The sequence below is a fragment of the Palaemon carinicauda genome, chromosome 35 (genome assembly GCF_036898095.1).
Source record: "Palaemon carinicauda isolate YSFRI2023 chromosome 35, ASM3689809v2, whole genome shotgun sequence".
NCBI classification, from domain to species: Eukaryota; Metazoa; Arthropoda; class Malacostraca; order Decapoda; family Palaemonidae; genus Palaemon; species Palaemon carinicauda.
The window spans coordinates 57811891-57823318 of NC_090759.1; positions in this window are offsets into that span (position 1 = coordinate 57811891).

Genomic DNA, 11428 nt, shown 5'->3' on the forward strand with positions numbered 1-11428 from the left:
TTATAGTCGACTGCAGGACAAAAGCCTCAGACCTACCCTTATTCATGTCTGGGGTTTGGCCAGTTTTCATCAGCACACTGGCCAGTGCAGATTGGTGATGGTGGGAGATTTTTTATATGTAGCTCACAGCAGACCATCTTAGTATGGGTGGTCCAAACTAGTACAGCTTTGCTGATCGTGGCTATACACAAACCCTTTCACAACGTTAAGTTCTCTCTCTCTCTCTCTTTTCTCTCTCTCTCTCTCTCTCTCTCTCTCACTTAATATATATATATATATATATATATATATTAACTCAATATATATGCATATATATGTATATGTATATAAATATAGATATATATATAAATGTATATATATTATATATATTTTTATATAAATATATATATATATAACTTAATATATATTCATATATATAGATATATATATATATATATATATATATTATATAAATATATATATTACATATATTTATATAAATATATATATATTACATATATTCATATAAATATATATATTACATATATTTATATAAATATATATATATATATAACTCAATATATATATATATATATATATATGTATATATATATATATATATATACAGTATATATATATATATATATATACACACACACACGTGTTTATATGTTTGTATCTCCATCTATTTATGTTTAGAATTAACATGTAATCTTTAAAAAGACTGACATTTATCCTTGCACGTCTGTCGGCGTTTCGTGCCTAGACGTTATTAGAAACACTGCCCAGACAAAAAAATAAAAAGCAGCCGGAAGATTCAGGTTAATTTTTAGATCTCTAATAATTTCTTTATCATTTCATCAAATATTTATATTTTCCTGATATTGATATGTCTTAGGTATAAGAATCCTTTCTCTTGACCTTGAATTAAATATGATTATTATTATCAATTGCTAAGCTACAACCCTAGTTGTAAAAGCAGGATGCTATAAACCCAAGGGCTCTAACAAGGAAAATAGCCTAGTGAGGAAAGAAAATAAGGAAAAATAGAATATTTTAAGAACAGTAACAAGATTAAAATAAATATTTCATGTATAAACTTTAAAAACTTCAAGAAAAAAAGGAAAGAAGAGAGATTATATAGAATAGTGTGCCCGAGAATTCTAACCCCAAGACAGTGGATGACCATGGTACAGAGGCTATGTCACTACCAAAGACTTGAGAACAATGGTTTGATTTTGGAGTGTCCTTCTCCTAGAAGAGATGCTTACCATAGCTAAAGAGTCTCTTCTACGAGGCTAACGCTACTTGAGAATGTAGATTTTTATTTACTTATTGTTTTATGCGTTATTCTTTTTTCTCTTTCTTTCAATTGTCATTTATTTTTTTTCTAGTTTTTGAATATTTGTATGATAATCGTAATGATAATTGTATTTGAATTAAATGGAATCTAAATTTTTATTTGTTACTTTATGTCTGATTCTTTTTTTCTCTTTTTTTCAATTGTCATTTATTCTTTTTTTTTTTTACTCTGAATATTTGTATGATAATAATAGTAATGATAATTGTATTTGAATTATAAGGAATCTAGATTAATATTTACTTGTTATTTTATGTCTTATTCTTTTTACTCTTTCAATTGTCATATATTCTTTTGTACTTTGTGAATAATAATATGATAATAGTAATGGTAAGAGTATTTCTCTCAAGACTAAATAGTTTTGAAAGGAATTTACCCCCCAAGTAAAGCCTTATTTCTGGCTATGCAATTTGATAAGTAGATTATATGATAACGTTAATTATTCCAAGTAATTTCTTCCTCCCTACTACGACAAGGCTTGTGAATTCACGAGAGTTTTAATGATTTGTATATATATATATATATATATATATATATTTTATACATATACATATATATATATTTATACATATACATATATATATATTTATACATATACATATATATATATATGTATACATACATATATATATACATGTACATATATATATATATATATATATTATATATATATATATATACACACACACATATAAAACTGACCTCCTCTTCAACTGTCACCTTCTCCTCAGACGTCATTTACTGCCCATTCCTACCCACCCCTTTCGTGTCCTAACCTCATCCCTTGGTGTTTCCTGGGGGACCTCTCTTTCTCTCTCCCTCTCCCTCCCTCTCACTCTCACTCACTTCGCAGTCATATGTGACCTAATTTGCCGGAAGGAAGATGTGTCTGGGAGAGAGAGAGAGGGGGAGAGGGGAGAGAGGAAAGGGGTGACCTTGACAAGGAAACTAGGTCAACGACTAAGGAATTTTATTGCAAGTCCCAGACGTGGTTTTACTTGCTTCCCATTTCGCCCCCTGTTTTGGGGGTCTCCTTTTTTACACCCCCCCCCCCCTTTTCCTCCTTCCTCCCTTCCCCCTCCCTCTCCCCCCTCCTGTCATTTTTTGTCCAAGTTAATCTTACGGAGTCCTTTATATATTCCCACCTTTTTTCATCAGCCCTTTATTTTTTTTTTTTATTCTTTTTTTTTTTTATTCACTCGACCATTCGGATAAAGTAGGACACTTTTTTCTCAAAAACTTATTTTTTTTATTTTTTTTAATGGAGGGATGTCTATGTCAGTTCAAGTGTTTCATTTGTTTGAAAATTCACCCTTTTTTTATTCATTCAATTTTTTTTTACGCGAAGGATTCAAAGTTGAAGGTCCAGACTCCCTTCGTGTCTTGGGGGACTTGTTTCTTTGTGTCTTGGGGACATGGGTCTGTTATAATGGAGGTACTGTGTTAGTGGAACAAGGTCACAGCTTTTGTGTTTTACTTTTTTTCTCTTTCTACTATTCAAACTTTTTATCTCCGCCAACGAAGTTAGGTGAGGTTATGATTTTGCCTGTTTGTTTGTGGACGATTTCCTGGACACAATTTTACTCATATATTGAAACTTTCAGGGATTAAATTAAGTATTTTTCCCTTTTTTTCTCTCTACTATTCAATCTTTTTACCTCCGCCAACGAATTTGAGAGGAGGTTATGTTTTTGCACCTGTTTGTGTTTGTTTGTTTGTTTGTAAACAACTTCCTAGCTACAATTTTACTCATACAGTGAAGATTTCAGGGATTAAATTTCGTATTTTTCCTTTTTTTCTCAATACTATTCAATATTTTTTACCTCCGCCAACAAAGTTGGGTGAGGTTATGATTTTCCCTGTTTGTTTGTTTGTGAACAAATTCCTGGCCACAATTTTACTCATAGAGTAGTGAAAATTTCAGGGATTAGTTATTATGTTGAGACGTGGAAGTTACTAAATTTTGAAAGTCCTAGGTCAAAGGTCAAGGTCAAAATTGAGCAAAAGGTCGACCGAATGAACCCTAACCTTAACCCAAATTTCGCACGTAGTTGTCACACAGACTCCAAATACGCCTGCGTTCTAAATTGATTTTGGGAAAGGCAAGCTGGTTTCGAGAAATAAGCTGCCGTGGCGGAGGTCTGCACTCAGAGTGTTTTTCTAGTTTTTTACTTTTTTTTATTAATTTTTTGTTTATACAACGTGTTCGTTATGAGAGAAATTACGTTGAATGATTTAATAAAAAGAAAAAATAAAGTAAGTTTTTTACTTTATGGAATAATTTGTTTATACCAATAATTAATTCATTTCTGCATTGAGACTAGATACAAACAGCAATTCCTTTCATGAGATTATAAAAACACTTGAGTTTAATATCCCTTCATTTTTGTCTAATTCTGACCTCACAGGCCTTCTTTTTTTGTCTAATTCTGACCTCACAGGCCTTCTTTTTTGTCTAATTCTGACCTCACAGGCCTTCTTTTTTGTCTAATTCTGACCTCACAGGCCTTCTTTTTTGTCTAATTCTGACCTCACAGGCCTTCTTTTTTGTCTAATTCTGACCTCACAGGCCTTCTTTTTTGTCTAATTCTGACCTCACAGGCCTTCTTTTTTGTCTAATTCTGACCTCACAGGCCTTCTTTTTTGTCTAATTCTGACCTCACAGGCCTTCTTTTTTGTCTAATTCTGACCTCACAGGCCTTCTTTTTTGTCTAATTCTGACCTCACAGGCCTTCATTTTTGTCTAATTCTGACCTCACAGGCCTTCTTTTTTGTCTAATTCTGACCTCACAGGCCTTCATTTTTGTCTAATTCTGACCTCACAGGCCTTCATTTTTGTCTAATTCTGACCTCACAGGCCTTCTTTTTTGTCTAATTCTGACCTCACAGGCCTTCTTTTTTGTCTAATTCTGACCTCACAGGCCTTCATTTTTGTCTAATTCTGACCTCACAGGCCTTCATTTTTGTCTAATTCTGACCTCACAGGCCTTCTTTTTTGTCTAATTCTGACCTCACAGGCCTTCATTTTTGTCTAATTCTGACCTCACAGGCCTTCATTTTTGTCTAATTCTGACCTCACAGGCCTTCTTTTTTGTCTAATTCTGACCTCACAGGCCTTCATTTTTGTCTAATTCTGACCTCACAGGCCTTCTTTTTTGTCTAATTCTGACCTCACAGGCCTTCATTTTTGTCTAATTCCTGACCTCACAGGCCTTCTTTTTTGTCTAATTCTGACCTCACAGGCCTTCTTTTTTGTCTAATTCTGACCTCACAGGCCTTCTTTTTTGTCTAATTCTGACCTCACAGGCCTTCATTTTTGTCTAATTCTGACCTCACAGGCCTTCTTTTTTGTCTAATTCTGACCTCACAGGCCTTCATTTTTGTCTAATTCTGACCTCACAGGCCTTCTTTTTTGTCTAATTCTGACCTCACAGGCCTTCATTTTTGTCTAATTCTGACCTCACAGGCCTTCATTTTTGTCTAATTCTGACCTCACAGGCCTTCATTTTTGTCTAAATTCTGACCTCACAGGCCTTCATTTTTGTCTAATTCTGACCTCACAGGCCTTCATTTTTGTCTAATTCTGACCTCACAGGCCTTCTTTTTTGTCTAATTCTGACCTCACAGGCCTTCATTTTTGTCTAATTCTGACTCACAGGCCTTCATTTTTGTCTAATTCTGACCTCACAGGCCCTTCTTTTTTGTCTAATTCTGACCTCACAGGCCTTCTTTTTTGTCTAATTCTGACCTCACAGGCCTTCTTTTTTGTCTAATTCTGACCTCACAGGCCTTCATTTTTGTCTAATTCTGACCTCACAGGCCTTCATTTTTGTCTAATTCTGACCTCACAGGCCTTCATTTTTGTCTAATTTTTGACCTCACTTGTATTTTGGGTTAAATTATGTGTAGTTTAATACATATATTTAAAGGTTTAAAGGCCGCATATGAATGGCAAAGGCAAGGGACAGTGACATTGCCCTACGTAGCAGGACAATGCCCCAGAGACTGACATTATGATCAGCGCCCAAGCTCCCTCTCTGCCCAAGCTAAGACCCAAAGAAGTCCAGGCTATGGCCGCTGATGACTCGGCAAATAGACCTATGGGCTCCCCCCCAAACCCTCCATCCTTAGATCACAAGGAATGGTGAGGTTGCAGCGACCAAAGGAACTAACGAGTTTGAGCGGGGACTCGAACCCCAGTCTGGCAATCACCAGGCAAGGGCGTTACCAATTATTTTTTCATTTTATTTCCACCTATGATTATGAGTGACTAAACCATCACATTCACTATCATTGTTGAATTAAAGGAAATTTGTTAGTTTTTATTAGTAAATCTAGCAAGCGTTCAGTTGTGCTTAGGGATGGGTGTATGTAAGTAGATGCTATACTTATGCATACAATTTTGGCTACCTTTATATTAATATATATATATATGTACATATATATATATATATATATATATAAATATATATATATATATATATATATATATTCTTTTTTTGTATACCCCTCAGTTATTTGTGGCTCATACTTTCATCGAATCATGAATCTTGACAAAAAATACCAGTCACACGGATAGTATCCTTATGAAAGTTTATTTATAACACTTTTAATTAGCTGCATTATACATCTTTCAACATCATCATAGTAAAGTGCTCATCCCTAAGAGGAGATAATCACAAAAGCCTTTATTCTTTTGTACAATTCTGCATGCTGCAGTAACATATGGGTACGAGCTTATAAATATATGTAGTTGTTAATTAATATTCATCTAATACTTTGGTTAATTTTAGATTCCAGGAATACTACTTTCATCTTATTGCAAGTTCCATGACCGATTTTATTTTCTCCTTTTCAGCTCGTAAAATGCAAGTAGGAAGGAAAGAGAATGTCAACATAATGGTGAGTAAATCATCCTAATTGTGTTGTATTTTATGTTAAGTCTGGAACTATCGTGTATCTGTTACGTACTGATTTGATGAGACTCGAGATTCAGCTTGAACAAAACTTTAAATTTATACTGTGTCCTTTGAAGGAGGATAAATACCGCAATATCCCCCCATTAGCTTCATTCTAGCAACATTGGGCAACTATTTCCCTCAGAGGTGGGCGGGGCTTAAATGTTAGCCTGAGCAGAAATCCTTCAGTTGCTCCCAGAGTTATCTATTCTAGTGACATTAGGCATATATTTCCCTCAGAGTGGGCGAGGCTTAAGTATTAGCCTGAGTGAAAATCGTTCGGTTATTTCCCAAGTTATCTTTATTCTAACGACATTAGGCAACTATATCCCACTGAGTGGGCGGACTTGAGTGTTATCCTGAGCGAAAATCCTTCAATTGTTCCTTGGGGTTATCTTTATTCTAGCAACATTAGGCAACTATATCCCACTGAATGGGCGTGGCTTGAATGTTAACCTGAACAAAAATCCTTCAGTTGTTCCCTAAGTTATCAATTCTAGGATATTAAGCAACTAAATCCCACTGACCGTGTGGGGGCTTAAATGTTAGCCTGAGAAAAAATTCTTCAGTTGCTCCCTAATTTATCCATTCTAGCAACATTAGGCAAACTATTTCTCACCGAGTTGGCGGGGCTTAAACGTTATCCTGAGCGAAAATCCTTCAATTGTTCCCAGGGTTATCTTTGATCTAGCAACATTGGGCAACTGTGTCACACTAAGTGGCCGGAACTTAAAAGTTAGTTTCAGCAAAAATCCTTCAATTGTTCCCAGAGTTATTTTTATTCTAGTGGCATTAGGCAACTATGTCCCACTGAGGGGTTGGATCTTGAATATTAGCCTGAGCTAAAATCGTTCTATTATTCCCCGCTTTATCTTTACTCCATCGACATTAGGCAACTATTTCCCACTGAGTAGGCGGTGCTTAAATGTTAGCCTGATCAAAAATCCTTTAATTGTTCCCTAAGTTATCATTATTCTTGCAACATTAGGCAACTATGTCCCACTGAGGGGTTGAGTCTTCATATTAGCCTGAGCAAAATTCTTCCAATTATTACCCGAGTAAACTTTAGTTTAAGGGACCTTAGGCAACTATTTATCACTGAGTAGGTGGTGCTTAAGGGCTTGAACGTTAGCCGAAGCGAAAATCCTCCCATTGTTTCCAGAGTTATCTTTATTCTAGCGCCATTAGGCAAACTATTCCTCAATGAATAGACGGAGCTTAAAAGTTAGCCTGAGCGAAAATCCGTCAATTGTTTCCGAGTTATCTCTATTCTAGGAACATTAGGTAACTATGTCCCACTGAGTTGACGAGGCTTAGATCTTAGTCTGATTTCGCGAAAATCCTCCAATTATTCCCCGAGTAATCTTTATACTAGCGACATTAGGCAACTATTTCCCACTGAGTAGGCAGGGCTTAGTGGCTTAAACGGTAGCCAAAGCAAAATCCTTCAATGGTTCCCCGAGTTATCTTTATTCTAGCGACATTAGGCAACTATTCCTCTCTGAGTAGGCGGAGCTTAAGCGTAAACCTGAGCAAAAATACTTCAGCTCGGCATATCCTCTTACCTAGTGTTAATTTTCCTTGAAATTCTCACTGAAAAGGGATACTGGGTACACTAGAAATTTTTTTATCTGAACAGAGTATTTTAAATTGCGTAATGCAATGTAATGTAGGTGTCCTTTTGTTGATTTGATACATAATAGCACATTTTTTAGGAGTCTGATTACCAACTTCCTTTGTGTATATTTTTCATATGTTTTATATGCCAACTGTCAAACTGAATTCATTTAGTTTCCAATTAGTTGGACGATGGTTTTTAAAGTATTCCATATTTCTCAAGATTAGTCTATCTCCCATTAATTTTGTAAGAATTATGAATTATCTTCATAATTATTTTGATTGGTATATTTATTCCATATTCAATTTTTTAATTTGATATATGTTTAAATTGTCTAGCTAATTTTCTCTACATAATCCAGACTAAACGGGCACTCAGTAGAGAGCATGCGTTCGCCACGCCAAACAGCCTTAAGCCAGGCTGACACTTGCCACGAATTTGTGGCACGCATTGTCACGACTCGAGTCGTGAACTGGCATGAACTCGTCGTGAATTGGCGTGAAGTGTTCGTAAACCTGTCGTGACATCGTGGCATGTCGTGACGAGAATTTTGAAATGTTCAAAATTTCGGTCACGACAAAATTTCGTGACTGGCTCGTGACTTATGCGCGAACTGTTCGTGATCTCGTCGGGACGATGCCGGGAAGTACGCAAACTATGCGTGAACTCGTCGTGAACTCGTCGTGCCAGTTCGTGTCAATGTGGACAGGTCAGCTGTGATTCTGAGGTGTTTTTTTTTTTTTTTTTTTTTTTTTTTTTTTTTTTTTTTTTTTTTGATCTTCCAGTTCGTGCTACAAAATGTCACGATTTGCCACGACAAATTCGTGGCAAAAAGTCTTGCAAGTGTCAGGGTACCTTTATTTCGCTCTTAACTCCACTGCGTACTTCTACTTAGATTTATTTTATTCAAAATCTATTGAATTTGTCCTTGGGTCATACCCCACATGTCCACCAAGTTTCGTTTAAATTTCGTTTAAATTGGTTCAATAGTTTTTGCCATTTACTTAACTTTGAGATTATTTTCAAAGTACTGCTGCGTACTTGCACTTAGGTGTACTTAATCCAAAATGTTATAGATTCATCCTTAGGTCATACCTAACATGACTACTTAATTTGATCAAAATCGGTACTGTAGTTTCTGTGTGTAAAGTTGCTCACGAACAAATAAATTATTATTATTATTATTATTATTATTATTATTATTATTATTATTATTATTACTAGCCAAGCTACAACCCTAGTTGGAAAAGCAAGATGTGATAAGCCCAAGGGCTCCAGTAGGGAAAAATAGCCTAGTGAGGAAAGGAACTAAGGAAATAGATAAATGATGAGAACAAATTAACAATAAATCATTCTAAAAACAGTAAGATTTCTTCTATTCCTCCTTTTTTACCCCCCATTCACAATTCTCCTATACCTCCTCCTCATTCTCCCACTTCCTTCCTCTTCCAATCATTTCTTCCTATCTCCGCCATCTCCGCATCTCTGAAAAGGTAGTATTAGAACCAGGCGGGCAGCAGGTGCCGTTGAGAGTATATTGCATTAAAGTGCCGCTCTTTCAGCTATCACAACGATGACTGATTTCCAATTCTAATGGAAGGAAGGAAGGAAGGAAGGAAGGAGGGAGGAGGAGGAGGAGGAGGAAAGAAAAGAAAAGCGGGAAACAATTGAAAGTCAATCTCGAAAGGTGCTAAGAAGAAGAAGAATAATAATGATAATAATAGTAGGAAGAATAATAATAATAAGAAGAAGAAAAAGAAGAATAGAAAGATGCGAAGGAAGAAAAGAGGAAACAATTGAAAGTCAATCTCGAAATGTGCCAGTTTATCGTTATTTTCAATTATTTTTTTCCATTATTTCTAACTAGTATTTTAATCTTGAGGTAGTTAAAAAAAACACATGAAAGAGAGAGAGAGAGAAAGAGAGAGAGAGAGAGAGAGAGAGAGAGAGAGAGAGAGTAATTAGCTTTATCGTATCAAGGAATACCGTAATGATCATGTGTCTCTTCTAACCCTCATTAGTTGATGACACACCTTTACACCAAATAGTAACTCTCCTTTATACATGTTTCTAACTCGGGTATTGGTGCCTTACTATAAACGTTTGACCACGCATTCCCTTCGTTTATGAATTAGTCATGAAGTTGTTTTGGGTGTTTTTTTTTCTTTCAGATTTTCTCGCATAGCTATTAAAAACTAATGTTTTATTATTATTATTATTATTATTATTATTATTATTATCATTATTATTATTATTGTTATTATTATTATTATTATTATTATTATTACTCTGATCTTCCCCTATCAATATTCTTGGTACCTGAAATGGTTACTAAATCGATATCTTGCCATTTATGTGAGTTTATATATATATATATATATATACATACATACATACATATATATATATATATGTATATATATAAATATATATATATATATATATATATATTTGTATATATATATATATATATATATTTATATATATATGGGTCAATCATTTGCAATTAATTTTAAGCATTTGTCTTAACATAACATCCCCACGGAATCTCCTCTCTCTCTCTCTCTCTCTCTCTCTCTCTCTCTCAACAACACGATGCACCCCACAAGGCTATATCTATACCTATATTCTGTCATTTATAACATGGAAATGAATCATTACAACTTGCATTGCAACACTGAGTGATGCATATGCAGGACGTGGAATGCTTAACCAAAATGTCGATTATTCTTTCTCTAATATGATAAACTCGTCATTATGATAAACTAGTCATTATGTATCACTCGTGAGTTTTAATGCTGTGTTTGTGTATGTTCGTGTTTTTGGACGTGTGTTTTATGTTGGTAAATGATAGGAAATTATGCGTTGTTTTTGGTTATAAGTAAATTTTATTTTGAACTATTTCGTAAATAGTTTGGGATATTTTACTCGTGTGGTCGACCCTGTTGCGTAGTGGGACTAAGAAGGTTGAAATAAGGAGGAGTTAATGTATGTATTATATATATATATATATAATACATATATATATATATACATATATATATATATATATATGTATATATATATATATATATACATATATATATACATATATATATATATTATATATGTTTCTTTCCGGACACTTTCAGGCCGCTTTGGCAGACGTATAACTATTCTTTCTCTCCACGTATATATATATATATACGTATATATATATATATATATATATCTTTCCGGTCACGTTCATCAGCATTGCCAGACGTATACTACTCAATCTCTCCACGGTCCTCGGGTAAGAGGGAGAGGGATTATTCATACCCTGGTGAGGGGGGAGGGTGCAGGTGTGTGCATGTCTGAATATTTACCTGTCCTATTTGACGGGGTGCGTACACTACTTCATTAATAAAACAATAGATACTACATAATATGAGAGAGGAGAGAGAGAGAGAGAGAGAATAGGTGGTTATTCTTTGACAAAACCTAACCAAAAATCCGAAAGCAACTATGACGTCATTGGCCTTGGACTCCCGA